General features: G+C 40.3%; 1 protein-coding gene across 1 annotated transcript in view; it reads right to left on the reverse strand.

The window, feature by feature from the left end:
• LOC139692527 (uncharacterized) overlaps positions 1–27,360 on the reverse strand; it is a 356,986-nt gene that overhangs the window by 282,836 nt on the left and 46,790 nt on the right. The window lies entirely within an intron of this gene.

Raw genomic sequence — 27,360 nt, forward strand, 5'->3', positions numbered from 1 at the left:
CCCATCTACTTTAAACGCAAATACTTTCCGCCTCACACTAGCGCGATCGAAAAACGTTATTGTGATTCCTTATCGATTGAGGGTAAAATGGCATTTTAAATCTATCTTTTCCACACCTATCCTCTCCAATTTTATTTACATACATGATTTCTCGTACCATAGTGCGATGGGGCTAACATTTATTTTAGGACATCATAAGCATGTTCACATGAGGGAGAGAAAAGGTGATTACGGGTTGAGAAAGGGGTAAAAATTAATGAAAGCACCCAAAAAAGTGCAAATCTACATGAATATGAAAACCTTTTTCCAAACAAGCGTTAATTTTATCCACTGCCAAAGTTCTTTCGTATGCGAGACATGAAAGAAACGGATAAGGAACTATTTCTGAGGCCATCGTTTTGAATACTTGAGAAGGGGTTTGTTCATGGCCTGGCGCTTGGTTTGGAGTGATGCCTTTAAATTGGCGTCCGATTACAAGAGAGGATATTAAAATTTCAGATATGAGGTCATGGAGACGATCGGGTAGGGACTCGCATTGTTCCAGTGAATGCTTATTGAAAACGCTATGAAATGTACTAGCTTAATGTACTAGCTTTCTCTAAACTTACGTTTTTTGCCTGTTGCTACGTACTGTCGACTTGTTACCCTGAACCTAATGTAGGTATGACCAACACGATTTTGGGTTATTTTCCAAATATTCACCTAATCCTTTATTTTTGAATTCTATTAACGCCTGGCGACATGTTTTCCTTGCTGACGCTAATACTGTTTCATAGTTATGTATCGTCTCATTTTGTCTATTGGTAAACTCATCCTTGCATGATCCCCTCATTTTTTAATACCGGGTTATTTGGTGTTTTAATGACGTACGTACCTCTAAGTTGTACTATCTGAAATCCGTCCCGTCAGTTTTTACTTTACTAGGTGTGTTTTTTCTATTGCAGCCTGTGGGACGTCAAGAAAAGCACTGCACTAACTCTAACTGCTTCTTTTGCTAACTTTTTTCTCAAATAAACCTTACTGCTGCTGCACTTTACGACTTAACCCTTCGCAATCGGCCCAGTCAAACAAGTAAATCTTTCTTTAAGGTTTCTGATTTTTCAGGGTTTCACGGTCATCACGTTAATTTTAACTGGTACTACTTTGTGTTCACTAAGTCGAGGGTAGCTGTATTTAGTATGTCTCTGGATTAATTTTAGGCTACTAGATAAAGTACATTATTTCATCTGGTGGGTGTTAGTACCGACTGGTTTAAAGGATACGATGTGAAAACAGGAAGCAGCGACTCGCATGACTCCTTGTCCTTATCGTCTGCTATGAAGCTATAGTTTTTCCAGTCTATGGATGGAAGATTGAAATCCCCGAAATTCTCATTCCGTGAAAATGGGATTTCCAACTAGCGACCTCTCCTTCTAGTTCTAAAATTGATGTTCCTCCGAAATCGAGAGAACTGAGGTAGGCACAGATGTAGACTTTTAAAAAGCACCAAATACTTTAAACGTTACTATTAGGGAGGGCAAGAGTCACTCCTGCTAACGTAAAAATCTTGAACAGCTATGAAAAAACCCCATTTTCCTATTTTTTTTCTGCCTCTTTTATAATTTTAAAGCCCTAAGAAAAAATCTTCTAGTCTGCTATGTGTTGCGGTAACAAGCTCTCGGTTCCTTTAATTATATACGCTTAGGTACCTCTAATCATATGGCCAAATTCGGCTATTTTGTTTTTTTTAACTTGGGGAGTTTTTTGTGACTACAGATATACTAGTATATAGCTCTATTTTTTAACAATTCGATGTAGTTTACCTTTATGGTGCTCCTTACTCTAGGAGTCATTTCACTCCTTATTCTCGTGTGCTAAGTCCAATCATTAATTGCATATACCGTGACTCTTGTCACAATTGTTTTGAGAATGACCCGTTTAATGTTTTTTTAAGTAAATTCCCACGTGTTGACCTACTCTGTAACCTGCCAAATATGCTAAACCCTCCTTATATGTTCCTGAATCGTAGTAACTACTTTCTGTGAGGCGTCACCTCATACGGCACTCAGGAACGATTAAGAGGCTCCTAACACGATGCAAGGAAAGGTCGCGAATCTATGAGGTCCATTTCAATTTTCCGACAAAAATTTCCCAATCTATTATTTACCCCTTCTATCCGGCTCCAAACCATGCCACCACGGTCGAATATATGGGGCAATTGAGCAAATGCTGAACATAACAGGGATTTTAATCTGCACATCGACCAACTTCACGTCCAAATTCAGCTCCTCGAAAGAACGCAGAATTTCCTCGAATCTGCAGTGCGTGGCGTCGCTCGTTCTTGCGTACGCTACACTTCATAGCTTCGAGCAACCCACATCACGTACAGCTGCCTTCACCGCCTGCGTCACCTGAGTAACTCTACTCCCTGGTATACACCACAAGGACAACGATCCAACATCTCCTTCCCGTTGGACCCTAACTCGTAAGGGAGGCATATTACGGCGGATATTGGAACTGCCTATCATAATAATCCCCTCCCCTCCAATCCGCTGACACCTATCCCTAGTGGCCTCGGAGTATGGGTAAGAGCTGCAGATATAGTGGCGCTGTCATCCGACAGCACCTGGTGCCTGCTGGAGACGGGGATCGAAACTGCCTGGACAGTCCAATCCTCGCCGCAGCGTTACCTTGCCCTTGCCCCGAGAAACGACCTTCCAAACGTCCGATCTACGGAGAGGAGACACTCCTTTATTGGGGGATTGGGAGACACGAGGTAGGTCTGCAATCACCCAGCCACGAGTAGCATTCGGGCGGACCCGCGCAGCCCTACTGGCGAAGCTGGTTTTCGAATGGCCACCCCAACCACCTTTTCCCTTGCAACAAGACACTCCGTCGTCAATTTTAGATCGGAGCTCCCGCACCACTCTCTCCAACGTGGCAATATGATCCCTTAGAGCCGCCCATTTACCAACGTGTATGAGCATGGCAACAGGGGACTTAGTTAAATACATCTTAATTTGACAAAAGAGTTCCCAAAAAGCTAACCTGAATACACTATGCTAATATTTTCTACAAAGGGGCACTTTAAATAAAATCACACGAATCTGTTAATGAGATGTAACGGAGTCAGAAGCTACTCAGTGGAAAAGAAAAAGAAAGAGAGCACTCACCAATTACCAATCTGAGGTACAGGATTACAAATACCTACAGGCCACTAAGATTACTGCTACTACCACACTATTCATAACTTGCATCAAAAACACAAAAACCAACTTAACTGCTTAATAAGATTTTAGCTGACACTACAATTCTCTAAATTGAGGAAGAAACAAGCACAAAGTTGCTTCAGCTTTATGATATGACTGATTGGTTAGGTTGGAGGTTTTTTAGAAAGGAGAAGGGGTTTAAAACGAGAGTGGGCGTTGCCGAGGGACCGGAGTAAACGGGAGTGGCTTGGGGCAGGAGACAGGTGCTCTGTTCGATCGTCACTGGAAAGGAGAAATGGGTGGGGCGGAAGAAAGGTCATTAGGTCCTTAGAAGATTATCTGCAGAATGGTGACACCAGACGCTCCTAAATATATTTTGTGGATGTCAAAAGTCTTAGTGCGTCACATTCCTTTATATTAATGTAAATCTGAATAAATGGAATTCGTAAGAGTTACATAAATCGAAGTTAAGACTGTGATTATCTCGAAATGTAAAGCCTGGTAGGCTAGATTCTACAGTATATACTTAAACAGCAATCAGCTATAGTTTCATATTTTGAAAAAGACCCCGAAGTTTGGTTTTATTTTTCGAGGATTGAGCTCAACCCGAACCGTGCATATGAAATTCACACATCAAGGTTGGGACACCAGTTCATTTCTTTGAGTCACCTGCGATTCACCGCAACCTTCATCTATATCTGCATCTACATAATACCCCGCAAGCCGCCGCAAGGGCGTGTGGCGGGGGGTGTTAGGTCACCAACCGTAAACAGGAACAATAACACATGCAAAAGAACAACACGGAAAATCACACCCACAGCAGCGCACACACTCATGCAAAAATCCCTTCATCCAACACTCATGCAAACACATATACCGCAAAACAACTAAAAACTGCACCCCAGGATGCAGCGCGAAAGCCATCCTACAACACGCAAGCCAGGACACAACAAGCAAGAATGTGAAACATCACTACCACATGAAAATGCACCACAAAACACTCTACCCCCCAAAGAGTCTGTAAAAGGCAGGGAATGCGACCCAACGTTGCAGGTAGCAGGAATTTCCCCCGCGGAGACGGACGAGGGATTGAAAGGGAAACTTAAAAACAGATGAACAGAACACGAATGAGGTCATTCGGAAAGAATGGGTTATTATAACAATAAAACCATCCTTCGTTTTATAAACCTTCATGTGGACCTACGAAAAAACTACTCGATTTAAAAACGGGTGTCCAAAGTAGTCACCCAGAATTAGACAGAAGCACTCACCGATTAGTAGTCGCCAACCTCTATCATCTGAAGGATAAATATGCTCGGAATAACGTATCTATAAGGGTCATTCGGATAGCTTCGCACGAGGTCTACTAACAAATTTATTAACTTCTGTGCTACATTAGTTCCAGTGGGAAGGTACTCGTTTATTGTGTGCGTGGGTGTTTGTAAGATAAATCGTTTAATAAAGAAACAAGAGGCATTAAACATATGGAATAATAAAGTACTCATTTTGATCGGTAATCATTTTGTGAAAATATTTCGTTTAGCTATTGATTCAGAAATGAACTCGTACATTAGATTCAAAATCAGGCGTACGGAACACATGTAATTGGGTCCATAATTGTTACAGTTATGACTGGTTGGTGACCAAAATATCAAAATACGTAACAAATTTGCTAACTACAACCAATTCCAATTTGAAAAACCTAATATACATTTCAGCATAGTTATTGTCGCACAAACGAGTTTTTGCACCTAGGAAAAACAGTTTTATTAGGAAACAGCCTTCTATGATGGTTTTGCGATTTTGAGTATTCTTACTTTGTACCAAAATATAATAAAGAAATTCATCAAAAAGGAAAGAAATTGCGCGAGACCAAATCTTTATATCCAGAAAATTTCAGGATGATATCGATTTTTTAAAAGCGCAATCATTCGCATGCAAATCACATCGCAAAGCGTCCGGTCGAGCAGGAGGTATGAGTCCTCTTGATAATTATAGTCCCAACCCCTAAAAGAAACTACATCAATTTGCGCGCATGTTTCGAACATGTTTGCCCAGGTTATTTTCCGCCACTTTTCGTGACTCCTCTTCGCTCAGCCTTTAATATTCCTCACGGACCATTGACCTCTCCACCTCCCGAAGCTTTTTATCACTTGACTGTCACACCACCTTTCCCTTTCGTCCCGGAAATGTCCCCTTGTCTCTTTCGCCAAAAGCAATTCTTTCCAAGGTCAACGGCATCGCCTTCTCTACATTCTTAGGGCATGTCGTTTAAGATTCCTTTCCAGGCCTGTGGCTTCATATGGTGACCGAGAAATGCTTTCAGCGAAAAGGAAAACCGTTCTTCCATTCCACTAAGATTTTTCCTTCCGCATTCCATCTCAGTTTGATCAAAATGGAATCGATGAACAGTCAAACAGAACAGCTAAATAAACACAGAAATCTATACCTTTCTCCTATACACACAGGGTAATTTTTAAGAACTTTTTCCGCATTTACCCGAAATAAAGAGCAAAACCTATGCGATAAATTATAATAAAAGACACCTTAGGTGATCGTATTCTAATTCATAATGTAAGCCCATCGGTTGAATTAAATATTTTATTCCATCCTTAGTTGAGCGACAAAAAAATCCGCCATGGTAATTATATATAATCATCAACTTCGGTTTCTCATTTTTTTTCGAACGATTTCCCTGAAATGATTTTCATTGAACTGTTTCGCCACACTCAATCGTATTATATTAATTTTTTCTACAAAAATGCAGCGAAAATACTAACAATAATTTCGGGTTTTTCCGCTGCGAAACTCTATCTTATACCTTTCATTAAAATAGATTTCCTCTACGAATAGGCCTTCATTAATGAAATAAGAGGTGAAACATCATTTCATAATGCTCAAATTTATTCTTTCACTTACGCAAAAGGAAGTGTTTCAATGATTACCTGTTCGGGTATTTACATTTTTCTATTTGTCGCACGAGGAAGGATTTTCGCCGAAAGACGTTTTCAGCGAGCTTTCTTTCTAATGCTTTATCTACCTGCAGAACAACCCTCAAACCGTAGTAAAGGCGTGTGGAGGGGGATGTTAGGTCACCACCCCGTAATGCAGAATAAAGCCACATGCAAAACTAACAAAGCAGGCAATTACATCCACACGGACCTATATTCATGCTAAACTAATTTTAACTAACAAACATGCAAATACATACACATGTACTAGCAAATAACATGGACGAGCACATTCAACAACGAATGTAACAGATACCTACGCGGCGTTCAATCTTTTCCTCGCTTGCAATTGGATCGTCTTTATCATTTCCTTCATGACTTCGATACCTCACTATTATTTTATTTCTTTCATTTACATTATAATCCTGATTTTCCCATGAAAGAATAAATATTTAAACCTATTGGCACTGGAGTCTATCACCCTTACATGTATGCAAGAAAGATATGATGAAAGAAATTTTGGAACATCGAGGGCGCCTTAGATACTATGGTCCGGTTAAAGAGATAGATCAAGGTTTTTCACTCATATATGAGACACACCCTCATGATTAATGCAGATTCAATAGGTTACAGTCACAGACTAAATTTAACGTCTTTTAGATGTTTATGGAGGTTATTTCACTTTGATCTGGGTGAAGCCAAATAAATCACCTGATATTACATTTATGTACATTTACTGCAAAATTCCCCGATGGCAAAATACAGACTAAATATTCACATCAGAACACGTTTTTTATCGCGCATGAGCATTATATGCCACATCTACGGGTACACACAAGGAAATAGTCACGTTCTCTTGATACTAAGAGTCAAACTATTCCCAGAAACTACCGTAAGGTTTTTCATTTATACTATTGCAAAATTCGCGTTACATAGAACAATACCTACACAATTTTATTGATGTTTCAAATGAAATTTAACGCCAGGCGTAACCATCCAGAACTGGAAAAAAAGGTTGGAGACGCCAGGTCAACTTAAGTATGAAAGGGTGATAATGGGTACATTTCATAAAACGGGGGAGAACCCGATGACCCTGAAAGAGCAGAAGAAATCTTGAAATTTTCCAGCTTCATAAAATTTGAAAGAAATGAGGAGATTCCTTGGCGCGTTTAAGGATTTTTCTCGGTGCACATTCCTCCAATTTTGGAAACAGTGGTTCCTCTTAAGCCTTTCCAAACGATGGACATTCATTTTTCGGAATGCAGACCCTAGAGAGATCTCCAAGGGGTTGAAAAGTAAAATAATCGCCACCCCTGCCAAGTCTTCAAAATCTCGGGTCTCAAGAAAGGCGCGTTCGCGCGGAGGCTTCCTGCGCATTAAGCGTGCTTTCTTTCTCTCGCCTGTCCTTCGAGGGATTCGAGGATGGTCCGACATTCGATTGGGGAGATTAAGAAATATACCCAAGGATGTGCGGCACTAGTGTTTGGCGGTGGGAACTTTTAAAATAATGCCATTCTTGTGGAAAGCGAAAGATAAATTAAACATGAAAGTAAGTGGACATAATCGAGATCAATGCCAATGACTTCTCCAATTTAAAATTGAATATACTAAGAGAAAATATAACAGAGAAGAATTCAATTGTTAAAATTGTCCTGTTATATGTGTCACTGTAAATTGGCAATCCTGCTGCATATGCACAATTTTTACTAAATAAATAAATAAATAAATAAAATAAAAAATAAGTTAGATCGAATATGGACTTGGTAACAAAGACTATGCTAAATACGTAAAGAAGAAGAAACTGTAAGGCTAAGTATTAATTAAGTCACCGATACGTTGCATTAATTATTTTTATTCCGAAACCTTGTACTGTAGGCAACAAGAGGAATATACTCTTCTGTCCAATAAATACGTGAACTGAGGCCATAAAAAACTTTATTTTGCAAAATTTAGTCTACATCGATTTTGTCCCTATCAAAGTAAGTACTCTCCATTCGTTGCTATGCAGTTATTTCATCTTATTTTCCACTTATTAAAGCACCCTTGAAAGTCCTCGGCAATTAGGCTTTTTAGTTTTCTCATCGTTTCTTGCTTTACTGTGCCCACATCTTCCCAGTGATGTCCCCTCATCACACTTTTGGAATAGGAAAAAGTTGCAGGGGATGAGATCTGGCGAATAAGGAAGATGATCAAGGATGGTGATTGAATTTTTTTGCCCGAAATTGGCGAAAAATCAAGGCTGAATATGCAGGTGTAGTGTGATAGTGAAGGATCTATCCATCATGCTCGGTTAAAATAGTGTGCACTGTTGATTTCCTAAATTAAGGTCATCAGCTATCGTTCGGACAGTTTTTCGACGCTCGGTAAGGACAAGGGACTGCACACGATCAATGTTGTCCTCAATGCAGGTTATTGAAGGTTTTCCGGGGGCTAGCATCATCCGTGGCGTCTTGCCGGCCATCTTTAAAACCCTTAATTTACTTGAAAACGGATTACTTCTTCAGATCATTAACAACGTAAACAGCTGTCAACATTTCAGTAATTTCTTGATAATTTTTACTGCACTTCACCAAAGAACTTGATCATGATTCGTTGCTCCCTGATTTCATCCATTTCCATTTTCGTCAAATAGTATAAACAAGGACAACAGAAACTAACACAGCTGGCAACATACATACGCAGAGCTCGACGATCCGCCAAGCACATACGGCTCATTGGGTCTCAGGCAACTAGCGCCTATATTAGGCTATAGTCCGCATCATGGCCACCAGATCGCACCAGTTGGCGCATTTATTGCACAGACCTCGGAGTGTGGGTGGCCATGGAGAAAATGCGTAAAATAAAATCAACAATGATAAAAGAAACGTTAGATATGCATTAGGGGTAAATTTTGCTGAGCTTGCATGGAGTAAGACAGGAACATTTACTATACATTAAGGTAATGGGACAGGTACACCTGAGATAGTAAGGGAAATGTGGAAACACGCGGGAGAAGTAAGTTATTGTTTCATCAAAAAGATTACACAAGCAACGAATAATTAAGGAAGGTACTATGCAAGGAATAGAGAGAGTATAGGTTGCCAGGAAGCCACTGCAATGTGTAACTGTTTCAAAAGACCCTTAATGACTTCAACACATTCGGTAGCCTACCAACAGAAATGACCATGTTGAAGACTTTCAATTTAATTACTACTATTATTTCATTTCTGTAATCAAGTCACTGAATATTTGTGTTCAGGTTCCACCTAAAACTGACTACTGGACGCTGGACCATCCATAATTAGAATTACCATATAAAATGAATATAATTACAGATAAAATTAAAATCAACTGATATATCACCTCAAGTTTATTCATTGACACTCTTTTTTATGTTTTAAACACTGGAAACCGAACAGAAAAAAATTCTTGATATGCTTTGAACTGGATTTTTACTTTCAACTAGGTTAATTTATTTTTCCCTTCCATTTTTTATAAATAACTTCTAAGAAAAAAAGTTTTAATGACTAGGCTTATCTTCTTGGTGACCAATCTATTTTTTTTTATGGTAATCTACCGGTTAAGGTAGGTTTTTGGATGGACACAACTACCAAACAAATACTTTATTACTCCTAACAAAACACAAAATCCATCATCCTACTCTATATCAGATCCCTCTTCATCACAGAGTACTTTCTTCCTCCCTTCATCCCGTCCAACATCCCTATCCTGTTCCTTCCCTTTCCTCTTTTGCCCAACATTCTACCCTCTATCACAGTCTTCAACATCCCACTCCCGACAAATTCCAAAGAAACTGCGGGAGATGCCGCAACAGTAACTTTTAACGGAGTCATCCGCTAATGTGCATTTCAATGCAACAATTGAGGGATCTGGGTTCGAGTCCCAGCAAGGCGAATGATTTCTACGCTCTGAAATTGTTGCATTGAGATCCCACTCCCGGTCAACACCCCCTTCATCCACTTTTCCTGCCTCCATAGGATTGCTCCCAACAAACCCCTCTCTTTGCCTACCATACCAAGTACTTCCTCATTTGTTTTCTTCTCTGTCCATATCACCTTCTCCATTCTTCTCCACACCCACATTTCAAAAGCCTCCAATCTACGTCTATCCCCCTGCTTCAATGACCACGTTTCCGCACCGTACACAGCTACGCTCCATATCAAAGTTTTTACGAGTCTTTTCTTAACATCCTTACTCAACTGTCCCTGTATTACTTACTTACTGTCATGTCCCTGTCATCAACTCCCTCCTCCTTGTGAAAGCCTCTTTGCCTAGCGCAATTCGTCTCCTTACGTCCCTACTACTTTGACCGTGTTGGTCCAAGACACTACCGAGATACGTAAACTGTTCTACCTGCTCCAGTTGGCGACCAATAACAATGTGAAAATCAAACCTTTCTCGTTCTGAGGATATATTTGTATTGAAATGAGCTGACTTTAGTCTAGGAAGAAAAATTGGGCACGAGACTCCTTCACATTTAACACTGCTACACAAAATGTAATCTAATTTATTACTGGATCCCACTTATATATTTCAGCCAATTAAAGCTGCTACCGCAACCCGAGTAGAAAGCTCAATAAATAAACCTTTTCTAAATGTTTACAGACGATTAGCTAAAAATTTAGAAAAATTAAAGGAATTCCTCATCAACTGTAAGTAAATGAGAAATTTAGATATGGTAAATACAGGGTTCGTCCGGAAAATAATGGTACTGAGCTCAGGAAAAAGAAATTATTACACTTATACATATCTTAAGCTAATATTCCTCAAAATAGGACCCTTGTGAGTCGATACACTTGTTCCAGCGGCGTTCCCATTCCTGGAACGCTCCCGCGAAGGCATCATCGGGAACCTCTCGAAGACTCGTCGTCGACCTCTTCTCTGCCCTCCAAGAACATCTTGTGCCACCGAAAGATCATGTTTCTGGACATGGCTGACTCCCCGTAAGCCTGGTTAATCATACCGACAGTTTCGGTAGACGATTTCCCAAGCTTTACCGCAAATTTGATGGAATAACGCTGCTCCAAAAACTTCGGCATCGCGTTCCGTGACGTGGGTCGAGCGTGGAGGTTCGCGTTAACAGAGCTCCTCACTACACCACAGCTCAGAGCCGACTGCTTTTTTCAGCGTCGCTTGCCAACATACCCCCCTTCAATCGCAGCCCGTCAGAGCGGTGCTGGGCGCGCCTGGAGCGGCGCGCCCAGCCCAGGAGTCAGTACACTTATTTTCCGGACGAACCCTGTATATTAATCATCACATGACGATCTTTTATTATATTTATTTCCAAGAAAAATAGGTTTACTCCTAAAGCAGTTTTAAGAGAGATTCGATTACACTTTAAATACTTCTAATTTCATTTTACCTATTCTTAATCCTAGAGTTATTATCAGTTAACTCCCCTTTGCCTTGTCAATTTAATCCACTGAAGATGGACCCTCGGGGACAATATACTACTATCTCAATTTATAAATTATAAGGATTTTTTAGGTGATTTACCGGTTCAGGTAGGTTTCCATGGGCACAACTACCAACTAATTCTTTTGTCTTTCTCCTAACAAAACAATCCAACATCCTACTCTATAACAAGCCCCTCTTCATCTCTGTGTACTTCCGGCCTGCCTTCATTCCGTCCAACATCTCTATCCTATTCCTGCCCTTTCCTCGTTTGTCTAACATTCTGACAGTCTTCAACATTCAATCGCCGGACAATACGCCATTCATCCATTTTTCCATAACTACGCTCCATATCAAAGTTTTCACGAGTCCTTTCTAAATACCCCAACTCAACGTCCCTCTCATCCCTCCTCCTTGTGAAAGCCTCTTTGCCCAGCGCAAATTCTTCTCCTCACGTCGCTACTACTTTGACCGTGTTGGTCCAAAGCACTTCCGAGATATGTAAACTGTTCCACCTGCTCTAATTTTTGCTCTTGTATTTAAAAGTTAAGCTCAGCCTTCGTCTTTCTGGAAAACCACATAAACTTTGTTTCATTTATATTGATTGATTGACTTCTTATCTACCGCATTGAATTTCCATTTTACACAGTAATGCTTTAATCTATTGGCTGACTGTCAAACTAGAGGTTGGTCATTAGCAAACCTAACTGATTTTGCGTATTCCTCGCCGACTGTCATTCCCATTTCCAGTTCTTCCCATGCCTCTTTAATCATTTCCACCACATATACGTTGAACAGCACTTATTATTAGGATATATCAGTCAAATGAAACCTAATTGTATCAACTTCAACCATAGCCCAATTTGTTTCATAGCATTAATACACAGGTGGTTTCTCCCTTTAGATTATCTACTTTGAAAAAGTAATTATATTTACATCTTAACTCCATCTCCATTCCTCTCCGTACTCCAAGATCATATTTAGCTCTGCTTACATTGAGGAATATTGTTATCAAAAAGATGTTAATTTTTCACTTTGATGATTCAAGCCCAAATAACCGCAAATTTCGGAGTTTACGCCCGTTTTACGCTTGTAACTGATTCAGCAATTACGGCAAAGTGATCACCGTGACTAACAAGGGGCAATGTAAAAGTAAGGAATGAAGTGGTACCACAAGTGCTCTTTGAGTAAATACACTCTTTAGAGGTAGTGGGGCTAAGTTAACAAATTAAGCTCGCCGAAAATTTTAAATATCACGGCATAGAAATGTTTCTAATTACCAGGATAGTAAGAGTGAATGAGCAACGATAGGTGGATCCGTTCACGTAATTGGCAGAATATTATATAAAAATGGGCCGAGTTTTAGGGACGCTAATAGAAAATTGCAGAAACAACAGAAATATTTCTCAACTAGAAGGGATTATGTCAAAATTAGACCAAGTAAAGACATGAGTGGAACATAAATCCGAATGGACGCCATTAAACCTGGTCTCTGAGACTAAATGATTAGCGCAGATTGGAATATTTTGATACTTGGGGATGGAGAAGAATTTGAGGGATGGTTGAGGCTAAATTGTGAAAATCCATTTTATAAATCAGGGAGAAGAAATCAAGGACTTTGCGTTTCCATGGGACAGAATTTGTTATTGTCGACTAGTTTCTCTAAACTGTAGCATCATTTGGACTTGCTGGATGATGCCACAACATTGCGAAACTAGTCGGCAATTTTAAACTACTTCCTGAAATATCGCAAAGTCCTTGATTCTTTCTTCGAATTTTACAAATGGAGAAGAATGGATAAAATAAACAGGAGAGAAAGGCAAACAATATTTAAAATATATAGGGAGAAGACGACGATATACTAGTATGAAGTCGAAGGACCAAAATGTGTGTAGAAGATATATTGAGGTGATTGAGATGTTAACTTTTTGTGATAGAAGGTTAAGTATCATGAACTGGCGAGGAATGGAAAAGAATGAAATGGAATAAAGTTTTGGACAACGAAAGCAGGATAAAGCTACTAAAAATTTATGAAGGAAAAATATGGGATAAAAATTGAAGTCAAGGCGAAACATTATAAAAGGTAGATTAATCACCAGTGATTATGAAACTTTTCAGGTTTAGCAGTCCTCTTTTCCTTCGAACGGTAATCACTGACGCGCCTTCCCTTTTATTACATATGCATTATCCACAGATTTATTTGACTGAAACCCCGCTTGGTCATTAATTTCTCCATGAATTTCGTCCTTGCCCATAATCATATCTGCTTCCTCTACCATGAAGAGCTTTAAATGCATTCAAATTCAGGGGTCGGGATGTTGTGGCGGATAACGTACAGGCTTCCAACCGAGATGGCCCGGGTTCAAATGTAGAAAAAAAAACTTTTCAATGGTTTTACGATCCCTACTTGAGGTGCTTTGTGGAGGGCCCTTTGAGTGAGTGCGACGTCCGTCGGATGGGACGTTAAACTGCGAACCCCTTGGCGTCTTTTGACAAGAGTAGGCTAATACCGACGCCGGGTTTTTCTCCAACCTTCCTTTCCCAACCATCCCTAATGGCGCAAATGACCTTAGCTGTCGGTCGCCTCCCATAAAAACTACTACTATTATTACGTTCAAACACTTGGAACTCATCGGCTACGAGATTCAAGGGATTTTTCCGCGATAATTACCTTCAAATATTTTAAATGTGTTCCTCTTCGTCCCACTCGCGAAATCAGCGGACTACGTGTTGCCAAATTCAGAATTCCCCTTCCCAGCCTTCACTATTCTTCAAAATCCCCTAGCAAATTCAAATACCTTTCCGCAAAATATATACCATGCATCAAAATTTGAACGACAATCCACTCGCCTTCATTTCCTTCCCTAGACGCTATCTTATCTCCCATATATTTTATTTATTAATTTTACTCAATGGTTAGAAAAATAGCATATACACAATGGCGTACACAGAATGACTAGAAAATAGCTCTTCCTTTGTCCTGTGTTCTTAATGAATGTAGGTTTATTTGATTTTTTATTCCATCTGGTTTAATAGGGTTTTGAACTATAATACTGAGCTACGTGAAAAAAGAAAAAATAAATTGAATTAACGAATCTCAAAAATATCTGAAAAGAAACGGCCCATCTCATACTTCCTTAATGGTCACTTATGCCAAGCTTAAGCTTTCAGTGCTATGAAAAAAAAAGGTGTTGAAAAAACCAATGCCACAATCAGGCCATTCAATCGTTCAGGCGTTATAAAATAAGTTCCTTTCTCATTTTATAGCTATCAATGGTCATAAAGAACAACGACCGGGAGAGCCAGAAAATAAAAGGCGGTATTTTGATAAGAATGACGCAAACATTTCAATTTAGAGCGAGAATGGGTTGTGTTTCGTACGCGGAGAAGCAAACGATACCGAGGTTTATGCACCCAAATGATTCTCCTTTTTGATATTTAAAAATACCACGAATCACTCCTGTGAGGATACTTAGGGGCGGCGAGAATAGCTTCACTAAGTCGCGAATGTTATCGGCCAGCAAACCATTCACGCCGTACTCCAAGCACGGAGTGGGCTCCGTGGAGCTCCGAATGGAGGAACGGGAGGATTTCAAAATCCCTGATATGTGTTCCAGGACGACGGAGCGTATCCATGCCGATTATTATTATTACTGTTAGCATTCTACCGCATAACGTAGGTTTTCGATGGACACCGACTATAAACAACGATACATTCACCAACCTCTCCTAACAAAACACCGATTATATGGGAAAAAATCGACCTAAATACTCTAGCAGCAAAGAATCGTTTCTCGTTATTGCGAATGGTTTTGCGAAATGTGGGATTACATTTCCCGTGTACAGAAACATTTTCAAGGTTTATACCCAGATTGAACACATTATAATAACTTATGTTGTTTCCCCGTAGTAGATATATAAGTTCCAAACAGCCTTCTTGACCTGCTCCTAATCCCTACTAACGTTATTTGAACGTTCCTGGACTATCACGCTCAATTTTCCGGCCTCCCGTCTCTCAAATTCACTTCCCGACAGCATTGATTCCTTTTCTTTACCTTCAAACACCTTTACGACGCAAGCCCTACCTCAGCTCTCCGATAAGTAATTAGAGCCTTTTATTTCAACATTTTACAATATTTTAAACATTTTTCTGGTGGATGTTTCACTACACACTTCTTTTGCTCATTATTTTTATATGTTTCACTATAAATTGACAATATTTCTGTGTAGTCAACTTTTTCTAAATGAATAATGAAATATTTCTTTAAATGGAAAACGTTTCCTAAAAGAATAATGAACACCGTTAATGTTGCCTACTTGTTCAATACACTAAATACATTAACGCCAAAAATCATTACATGGACACCATCGAATAGTGCATCATCTGGGATATTCTATTATACTCAAAATTCAAATTGTTTCCCTCTTTTCTTGAGGAATACGTGGACGATATAATAGAATATTATAATTTATTAAAATAATATTGAGGAAATGTGACGAAAAGGTTAAAGAGCAATGCTAACTTTCGCTGGTCAGGCCTAATTTAGAATATGCTATATATTATATTTAGAATATGGGATCCTCAAGAAGTTGGATTGATAGCCGTATTGGATTGCGCCCACCGTAGATAAGCTATATGTTTAAAATGTTCTCACGAAAAACTGAGTAGCATATCAATATTATTAAGGGAACCACTTCTAGAGTCAATGACGGAGCAATGATTGAATTGCAGATTTAATCCGTTGCATAAATTGGAAGGTAAATTATTGAGCCATCGCGTTAAAAATTTATTGTTAGTCACATATTACTACGTTACGGTTGGAGATATCATGCAAAAAATTTGGGGAGATTCAGTCTAGAACGGATAGATTTAATACGTCGTTTTTTCCACAGGTGAAAAGGAATCAGAATAGCATTGTCAGACCGGCAGCGGGAAGTATTTTTGGTAACATTTCCCATGGTCAACCATCATCTATGATTATGATTTGATTATTATGGTGGAATTACATTATTATATATAGCTGGAGATTGAGTTGAACCTTCGGAATACTTCATACATTATAATAGAGGTAGATTGGAGAAGAATGTGGTTGGTTTTTGTTTGATTTTGGAGAATTTATTCGCGTTTGCATTTTGTGGAGGACGTATAGAAGAGGCTCTGGAAGTAATTCTCAACTTTTCTTTTCGTATCTCAACATGTCGACTTCTTAAAGATTTTTCTTCCTCTTCATTCACTTTCGAGACTCGTTCAGGTAGCCATAGAGACATCCCCGTTCCTCAGCCGCCATCCGTCTATCCTGTCCGTCCGTATGTCTCCACTCAACCCAGCGTCTGACCAGCTACGAGATGGAGGAGTGTTCCAGCCTAGCTCACCCGTCAATCAATGCGTCAAGGGGCATGAGATCGGCAGAAAATATCCTTTACTCATTCCATTTCCCATTCCCCCCACAACACTCACCCCTATTAAAGTTGCCCAAGCGGAAAACGCCATGAAAGGAATTAATACGCAAAGGGTTGGAATCCCTGCGGGCAGAAGGCCGGGATAAAAACAGAAGAGTACTCTTCCCCGAAGATTAGGATTCCAAACCATGTAACACTAGTAACGACGAAGATTTACGTTAACCTTGAGGATTGGTGGCGTGCTGCGGCAATCAAAATAAATTACAATTTGTCCACATAACAGCATCTAACATACGTCTAGTTTCGTCTAACATGACACCTTTTGTTTTAAAGACGCCAAAAACTCTCTTGACTCCCTCGTCAAAACTCTAGGGCTTGGGTTTTTAATGTTGTCTTTGATGTTATTTCAGTTTTCAAAAACCCTATGCAAATGCCAAATGGGCTGATTTCGGATTAAGGCTGCATAGATAAAACAAATGGGGCGCGTAGTCCAGGGCTAGAGCGTTGGACTATTGACCGGAGGGTCCAAGTTTGATTCCCGGGCATGCCTCTCTGAGCATCCTCAGCTCTACCCAAGCTATATGATTTTTCGGGTACCAGATCTTCCTGGGAAACCATAACCGGCATAGGGAAAGGAACTGCCCCCCTACTGTGAACTAAACTGGGTAAACTCATCACCCACCAAACCGAACTTCGGGTTGATTATTGTGTTTAGGTTTTTTTAATAAATAAACAATCGGAAGGAATCTTTGCTTTTGCACCTGAAGATAACACCATAGATGACAAAAATTGAGCAATGAAAACCGTTATGTGGAAGACAAAGTTTTTATATCTCAATTTAATCAAATAGCACTAATATAAAAATCCCTCACCATCTGTTTTACCTCTCTAATCTGGGATACAGTCATCAATTACCTTTCTTTTAAATTCTTCGAAATCTAAAAAACTCTCGCAGCCCAAATATAATGGTCTACTTTTTTTTGCAAAATAAGGAAAAAGAAATTAAATATCCCCATTAACCTACTTACTTCCTGACTACTCAGACGTTTCTAATGGGGTGCTTTCCTATTTATCGAAATTTCAATATTCGCTTCATTTTGATTTATTTCTATGCCATACACTAATCTCACATGCGTCTCCTTTCGCAAACCGCAATACATTTCAGAGAAAGATGCACCTCACGTGGTTATACGTAGGGAATATTAAATTTAATGCGCCTTTCATGGCGGATAAAACGCTTAACGACCACCCTATAGCACCCCGAAAGCTGCTCCTTTCGAGAGCATTAACTGAAACTTAATGGCGACATTCACCTTTAAGGGACCGGGACGTGAATCAAAAAAGTTGGGGGGCGAAGGGGGGGCGGCTGCTAAACCTAACCATATGTACACGGCGATTTCAACATTAAAGGAGGCGTCTCACCGCCGCGAGGCTGTTCCTGAGATCCCGGTCTCACCTCCCGCCCTCTGAGAGTACGACGTGATTGCAGAAGAGATTACGGAACCAGATTTGAACGAATTCATTGGGGCAAAATGGCTCGAGGATTGAAATAATTTAGAGGGATTAAATAGGATGTGAAGGAAGCCTTATGGTCAATAAAGACACGAAACAGTAGGGGGGGAGGGGGGGAAGGAGAAAGCAGGGGAGCCTCACTCAATTAGCTCCACACCTGATAAAATTCCGGCGGAGTTTGTCCCCGAGGCGTCCCCGGCGGGATAAGCAGTTATGTGTCCGGACGGTCACTAAGGTTGGGGAGGCAGGGCGACGGGGCCGACCATGCATCGCAGATTAGGCCGTTCCACGTGATGCAAACGATGGGGATTCCGCTCTTTTCCCTTCCACGCCTCGGAGCGGCTTAAGAGGGCGTGGCGTGACACTTTATGGGGCGACTGCAGCTCTGATCTCGAATTAAAACCCTTCCATCCGTCGCCATTTAATCGAGTCCACTTTCATTTCTATCACCGAACTTTAATCACACAATTAAGCAGGCGTATAAAATGTACAAACAGACATGCAAAAAAATAAAGTGTACATTTAGACTCCACTTTTTTACGGTACTCTGATTTGAGAACAACTGTCCATATCAAATTACTTTGGCGGAACGGTACTAATAGGAGTTTTCTGTCTGGGAAGTAAATGAGTGAAATGACAAGGTATTCTCAAAGCAAAATAATCGGAGGAAATGAATGAGCATTTTTTTAATTTCCATTTTTACATAATACCTAGCTAGCTAGGGAGCGTGAGAGGTAATTATTACATATCAGGCATACATCATCCAAAATTAAGACTTTCGTTACATTCGTACGTTCAAATACAACAGAATTCAATAAATGTGCGTCGTGATAATTTATAATTGAATTAATTTTCCGGCGCTAGTTACTTAAAACGAGAGTGGGCATTTGATGGGGACCGGGAATCTTTTAGCGTTAATATCTCTCAGCCAAAGTTCTATCTGACTCCGTGTAATTTCTAATTCACTCATCGGATGGTCGGTACGATTTGTACAGCTATCGGAGCAATCAATAAGACATTGGTGAAAACGCTTTAATGGAAGGAGTTTAATAAGTTGCTTATTTCTAAACTGTCGGTTACTCTTTCGCCTTTATCGTTTTTTAGTGAATTATCATTAGACTTATTTCTCTCGTCTATTCTTATCTATGACAAAAATGCCTTCCGATTATCTTTTACATTTTTACCAATTTTTTCCTTTGGAACTCTCATAACTCTTTCCGAAATCCTTCTTGGCACTCGCCCTAGGCTTTGCATAATCAAAAATATCTCATTCGGCACGTCACTTGGGATATCCTTCCATATATTTTTCTTCTTTGCGTAAACTTACCTTTGGCGTCTAATTGATTTTCTAAATTCCACGTTCTAGGAATATCATCGGCCTGACGTTACCACTTCCTACATCTACTATCCGCCCCTTCCCACTCTGACGGTTCCTCCTCATTGGTGCCATTACAAGGCCGGTGGTAGGGGCGGCAGATACCACGGGGCTTCTTCACCTGATATCTCTAGATATCTCGAGACGGAGATGACGTTTCACGCCACCCTTCCCGCCGTTGCCAATGACGCCTCATATCTCATCGAAAGACCGGTTTCGGGCAACATCTCGACAATCCTGCCTCTTGTTGCACTCCGGCGAACCCGTACATTCCCATTTACTCGGAAAGTTTTCGTTATTCCACCTAAACCCATATCATTCCCTACAAGAGTAACCTCCCTTCAACCTTCGATCGAAGCTTAGACACGATACCCTCCAACGGGCCCTTAAAGCCGCGCATTCACCGGCGCGCAGGCGAGCATCGCGACAAAAACCCATTAGAGGCTATGCTAATTCTATCGAACTTCACAATATTTTCAAAGGGAGTTTCTGGTGATAGAAAGTGACGACGTAGGGCGTGCGATGTGTCATTTAACCTTGTCTGATAAGGGGTCGGAATAACAAATCCGATCTTGCTATGAGGGAAAGTACATTTGTTTTTTAACTCAATGTGGCCTATTAATCAGGTGATCATTATCTCATCTCATTTTAGCTATTGCACTTCTTGTTACTAACAGCTCCTCTTGAATGCGTCGAGAATATAGAATGCAGAATGATCCTGATTCGAGCGTCTACCCTGGTATACACCCTAGTGGTGGCTCGCAGGGTACCACATAGGGCATACCTATTATTGCTGCTTTCTCCGAAGTTCGTTTCCTTCAACTAATAGTATCCTATCATTCCCCGCTCCATATTTATTACACTTCTCCTACCTTTTTATTCAATGCTATAGCCTATCCTAACCGATTTTCATTCCCTCCATTTTATTTTACTCTATAACTATCCCACTAATAATCTCCACTATTCATCCATCTAAACTCGCAGAGCTCTGTAAAATCTACATGCAAGCTTTGTTCCAAGAACGAGCAGAATAAATCTCGGGGAAAAAAATACTGCAGTCCAAGGTAAAATTTGCGAAAATTCTTCATGAGAGTAGCCTTATAATATATTGACAAGCCAATGCCAGTGCCTCCACCAATTGTATTATGCTTCCTGTAAGGCATCAACATGACCCTCGTTCAGGCCCCTCGTCATGGCGTCTTTAACATAATCCAGTGGCCCGAAATTGTACTCAAACCGTACTTGGGTCGTACTCAAGACCCATTCTCATTACCAGTAACAACCTGTTTTGAAAAATTCGGGTCACTTTCCCCGTGGTCCAAGAAGTTAAAATCAAGATTGTCACACAAGCAGTCTTTTGACAGCACCTTAGGGACCATCTTGGCGAATCTTTCTCAGTGCTAAATCATCCGTAAGAGGGCAATATTCAGAAAACCACAATGCACTGCGGTTTTTTGAATATTGCAATATTGCAACGCAGTGCATTGTGGTTTTCTGAATATTGCCCTCTCCTGCTAACATCCTGACACTTGGAGGTCAATCGGAATTGAGCATGTGTCTCACTTTTTACAAGTTTTCATGTCACTGTGTTATTGATGGATGTTCCGGGCATTCCTCATCATCAAACTCCTCTCTACACTCCCATAACACCCTATGCAAGCAGCAAACCATCACTTGGGACATTTCTCCATCACCATAAGCATCCTTAACAATGGTCATGGTGTCCGAACTCGATTTCCTGAGTTTCATACAACATTTTATCGCATATCATTGCTCCATGGAAAGTGGCATCGAGAATTTTTGGCGCGACCCTCGAACATGGGTTCAGTCTAGCAGCGATACGCAGACTGTAACGGCCCGCAGACAACGGACGTGGGTCACGTTACTTTCCAAGATCTCACATTACCTTTCCCACCACATGCCACTCCACTCCAGCCATCTGCATAGGTGGCAAAAAATCATTCTACTTATTTTTGGGACAGATCTGTATCCTCTCCCATTACTCGCTCTATATTTTATAATTACCCTGTCTTTAGTGCAGTCCTAACCACTCATGCCTTTATTCAAACTGGTTCGTTTTTGCGTCTTGTCCGCTGCTACCGTTGATTTTGCCTTGCAAGTATTCGTGACATGACGACCGGACAGATCTCTTCTCTCCCGCTAACAGGCACGACACACGGCTTATTGCGTCAAAGCCGGTAGTTGCCAATACCCATTCAAATATTTCTGGCCAATCACTGTTAATTGCATTATAATTGGAGGTTTTTCCGTTGCCTGTCTCAATAGTGTTTTCAACGTGACACCTTCACCCAATGGCCGCCCCACTGGAGTCACCCGCCTCACTGAGAAACACACGCTGCGTGGACTACCTTCCGTCTTCTCTTTACGGCTCCTAACCTTCGACCTATCTGGCATGGGTGACCCTAACAGGAGCAACTCTCATTGTTCCCGCCAGCAGAGCTCTAGGGTTCATGAGAACCAACAAGCTCTTCCACCACGTTAACGTTAAAATCCAAAGGGATGAGGAAAAGGGATAAAAACGTACCTTAGGAAATGGAACAAAATTGTGGGTGGGGATTCAAAGCAGGAAAAAAATTTCATTAACTGGTACTCAAACGTTTTACGGTAATAGTTTTCTGTTTTCCAGGAAATTGAATTGAAATCCTAAATTTGCACCAATGACGCTTTGTCATGCGACAAATTTATGTACCTCTAAAGATTCTTCATTGATACGATGACTTGTCAAATCCAACGTGAAATATTCGACGTTAAAATAGTCATCGCCGTCTATTAAAATTTATTTTCATCATCGTAAGTGAATACCACTATAGTTGAAGCCAGAGAGGATTTTATAGTTTTCCTGGATATCAGGTAGTCATCGGCCCGTACTTAAACACCTAAGTCTCCGGCTAGAGTCACGGCTTGGACCAGATTGCTATGCAAACTCGGAAAATCTGAAGAAGAACGGAGAGAGATTTATCTGACTACCTAGGAGAACGATTCTGGAGAGCTAAAGGGCCCCAGAGATACAGAAATAAGGCAAAAAATCATATAGTTATAGCAAATCATCATTATCGATAAAATCTTATAGAGTAAAAACTTAAAAATCGAAGGCTAGTGTAGGAACTCGCAGAGTCATTTAGCCATAGACTGTAAAATCATGTACGTAGCTCAATATGCACAGACGTCAATCAGCAATACCAGGAGTACTGACACAAAATCTTAATAACTCGGATATTTGGAAACGAGTATTATTCTCATACAGAGAACATACCTGTGTATCTGAACAACTTAAATTATAGTAGCTAATTACGAGTGCATAATCCCACTCTGATGAGTTAAACTTATGAAGAAAAATGTTTGCTCTTTCATGATATTCGTTCACAACATTGCTCATACCTTTCATCATCTTCCTCAGGCAGTAGACACTGCCTCCTGCTCGAAAGATGAATGCCTGCGAGCGGTAATGCATGGGAACACGGAGAGGGAATGTTCACCCGGTGCCCGATGATAATGCTGAAGGGGAAAATGAGGCCGTCATCGAGTGATATTGTGTCCGAGTAGTAGTATTAATTATTAGTGGAGGCAAACGACAGCTGAGGACATTTTCGCACTGTGTCCGATCAAAGGTGGCCGTCAGTGAGAGGAAGAGAAATGTAAATGAAATGTAACTAATGGAACCCGTAAGCCGTATTATCCCCGAGAATTAAATACAGAGAAAGTGATATGTCAACAGGGTTTGAGGGTCACCTTGCAAATGTTGTCATAATAGCTTTCTGTAAAATTTAGTGAAGAAGAAAGTTGTGTGTTATTTGCTTCCGTGAGGTAAAATGCTACAATTTCAAAGAGTAAAAAAATCATTCGGCTTGACCGGAATTTGAACCCAGATGCCTCGATATCTGGCCGAATATTTTGGCCAGTTAAGCTACCGAGGATACTTACTTCGAACCTCTGTGTTTAAACTTTGGCTTGTAACTCTTGGATTGTGGCGCAGTGTGCCCGACTATGAATAGTACTTACGACATTAAATACGGTATTTCAACACAACATCTTGTCTTTTTAAAGCCCATAAAATCCCGGAGCGTAAGAAGCGTACGTCTCGGTAGCTTAACTGTTTGAAGCACTCAACCGGATATTGAAGTATCCGGGTCCAAATCCAGGTCAAGGGGAAAGATTTTTACACTTCGTAATTGTTGCACAGCAACTCGCATTGGCGGATAAATCTGTAAAAGTTAACTTCACATTATTCCGGTAGTTTCGCAGTTCTTATGACTTTTTCCAAGTGGTATATTTTTGACGTTTATTTTTCTAAGGTTGGACTTAATATGAATGAAATATGCCCAATATTTCTCAACCAGTGCTAAATATCATAATTTATCGTCACCGATGCAAATCGGAACTTGAATGCTTAGGATGTTACAAAAATATAAAGCAAAATTAATTTTTTTCAAAGTGAATACTGCTGGTATTTTTAGTTCTGGTCCTCAGATAAGCGGAACATTCACGTAATTCATTTGGAGGAAGACTATTTCAAATTAGCCTCATTACAGGTTTAGCGATGCATATTCCTCCCCACTCCAACAATTTGTCATACTTGTTTCCCCTCCTTCACATTCTTACATGCTATACACATTCCCTTTCCCTCCTTTCATCTTTTAATGGCCCACGTCCCGGAAGCCCCTTCAACCATACTCACTCAAACCTTTCTCATTATATCCCTTTCTCGCTCATAATTTCTTATTCTATCAAAAATATTTTGTTGATTTACCTAGTATTCCTTCTCGTGTCTGGCCGAACTAACGAAGCACAGTTCCTACAAGTTCACCTATTACTTAAGAATCCTATCTACGTCCTTTTATCATTCACTCGTTCTACACTCTCCTCTCTCTCTCTCTTACCAGTTTTACAACAAACGCATCACAAATATTCCATGCCTAGCGCATTTCGCCGAAATTTATACTTTACTGGTATCCAAGTTTTTTTCATTGGAATAAGGCATAGAAGGCTCTATATAATAAAGTTTTATACGCTGTAGCCCTTGCTTATTTTTTCGGTACTAAAGAGTGCATAAAAAGATCGGCTGACTTATGATTTTTATGAGAATCGGATCACGCGACTCAGATCTGTCAGAGAAAAAACAACGCGTGTCAGGGAATGTGGATGAGCAACAATTTTTTTTTACTTGCCAATAGTTTTTGGTTGAAGATAAAAATCTCACACTGAAATATTGCACATACGCATAAACTGAATCACACGCTCGCCCTCAGGAGCGAACCTTTCGGAGGAGAGCGGGGGCGAAGGTTGTCCCGAGGGAATGATGAGTGGAGATGAAGGAAAGGGAATGGGAGAGGAAAGGCGAAGAACTGCCAGGGGCACGTGTGTTTGGAGGGATTGGGTTGGAGGGGAGGACCCCTCCGTCGATAGGGCCGTGGGATATTTATTCATCCAGCAGAGGGATCAACTCCGATATCAACTGTAATGAGGACTCTAGTATTACAGAAATGAGAACTGAAGCTGCGCTTTTCGCCTAACATAGAAAAAATTAATCTCACGACAACGTTGCTAGTATAAATCTTCGTGACTATATTCACTCACATATTTATCTTTCAGCTATCTTTACATAAATTTTCTTAATAAGTCACAGAATACAACGCACGAATTTGGTAGTGATTTTCTCGAATTTTTACATTCACCGAATTAAACGCTCCCTGCTTTTGGCATGTGGCAACGTAGACTTTAGCAGGTTTCACACCTATAATAAAAATTCTTTACAAAAGATTTATTTCACGACGCTGTGAGTTGTTTCTAAATAGGCTGCGTAATTTGACACGAGATTATTTTTTATTTTTGAAACATTTACTGAAAATAAATAAACATTTTCTGTACAGACCCTGAAACAGAACTGCAAACAAATATTATGTTATGCATTGTAATCCGAGTCGTAAGATTATAACCGTAAGTGGAATTAACACAGTCGCAATTTCCTTTCCGCAACGGATAATTTCTACAGATTTAAGTTTGAAATCACCGATTTTACGCCACATGCCACTGACTGAACACTAGCTTGAAAATTTTTATTTTTAACCTCCATTTATCGCCCTTAAGCTGACAATAAGACATTTCCTTCATCAGGCAAAAATGTTAACCTCTAGTTTATGGAATTTGTTCATTTAGTTCTTGCTTAAAGTTTTATGACCTTTTAATACAACTACTTTTGTCGGGTGGTGTGAATACATAAGGGGCACAAGGAGTAAAGGACGGACCTATGGTCTCCCGCTGGTTCAACACATGTAAAATACGTTTGTCGAACCAAGGGAGGAATGACCTACTCTGGAACGGAGTGGGATATTAGTTTATTATAATATCGTACCGGCAAAGGAGGCGGTGGTCCGTTTGCCGAGGGGGGGTGATCCTCCGAATTGGGGGCCTCAAAGCCGGTGCCAAACTTCGCTTTTCTGATTGCCTTCCTTCTGCAATACGAATTCGTACTGCTCAGTTTCACGAAAGTGTATTCTGCGATACGGGTAGAAAATATTCATGACCGTCGCGTTGAGCAATCGTCGTTCGGAGAATTTTCCTGCGCGGAAAAACTTAAAATTCAGCTGGCATAAAATGAATAAGCAGATCCACCAGGAACCGTTGTACACATCGAATTTAAACGAAAAACGTAGAAATCACCATCAGAGACAATCAACTCATCTTCTAATGAATAAATAAAAAAAACAAATAGTAATTTTACCACGGTAATCTGGATACATGACCTTTGATCCATCCCTTTTCCATGCAGTTTCTCCAAATAGTGCACTAAAGCCGCGAATAAAAGCGAATTCCTGCCTGGCCGAGAAACGTCTTAAGTGCATGCGCGCACAGAAACCACTCAGCGTCTTCGCTTCGATAAGATTTTACAAAGTTCCGTTAATTACGAAACTTGGCTGAATATTGGCAAGCGCGTGCGCATTTTGCTTCGGAGAGATTTAATAAATTATTCATGAATAAATTGAGGGAAAAATTTCCCGTGGGACACCGGCTTAACTGAAGTGAAGCCGCCGGCTCCTACTTCGTGGCATGACTTGCTTCTGATATGGAGTTCCTCCTCTTCTCCCACCTTTAACTTATTGCTGGAGTCGTTCCCGCGGAAATTACCCTACATTCCCTAGCGGTCCCATCAACAAAACTAATCCGATATTAATTGTCCTTTGATTAAATCTAGATATAATTTCCTCATGGTTTGTCTCCCGTCCGCGTGTTATGGCCATATTTTCACCTCCTCATATTGGCGCACCGGGGCAATTCGCTAAGAGCCAACATATCATCATCATCGTAATAGAATATCTGCCTCTAAAGGCTTATTACTACTTCCATCTTAAGTACCAACTATCCTTAGTGTTACTTTTTATTTCACAGTTATGCAAACCTATTCCAGTCAGCCAACAAGTCTCAACCCAAACCTAAATTAGATTATTTAAATAACTGTCTCATCGTAACACACACCTAATCCATTTAGGTTTTATCTTCAATGCTTTCCTTGAAGAGCTTTCTT

Source organism: Hetaerina americana, unplaced genomic scaffold, assembly GCF_022747635.1.
Source record: "Hetaerina americana unplaced genomic scaffold, ioHetAmer1.1.p SCAF_4, whole genome shotgun sequence".
NCBI lineage: Eukaryota > Metazoa > Arthropoda > Insecta > Odonata > Calopterygidae > Hetaerina > Hetaerina americana.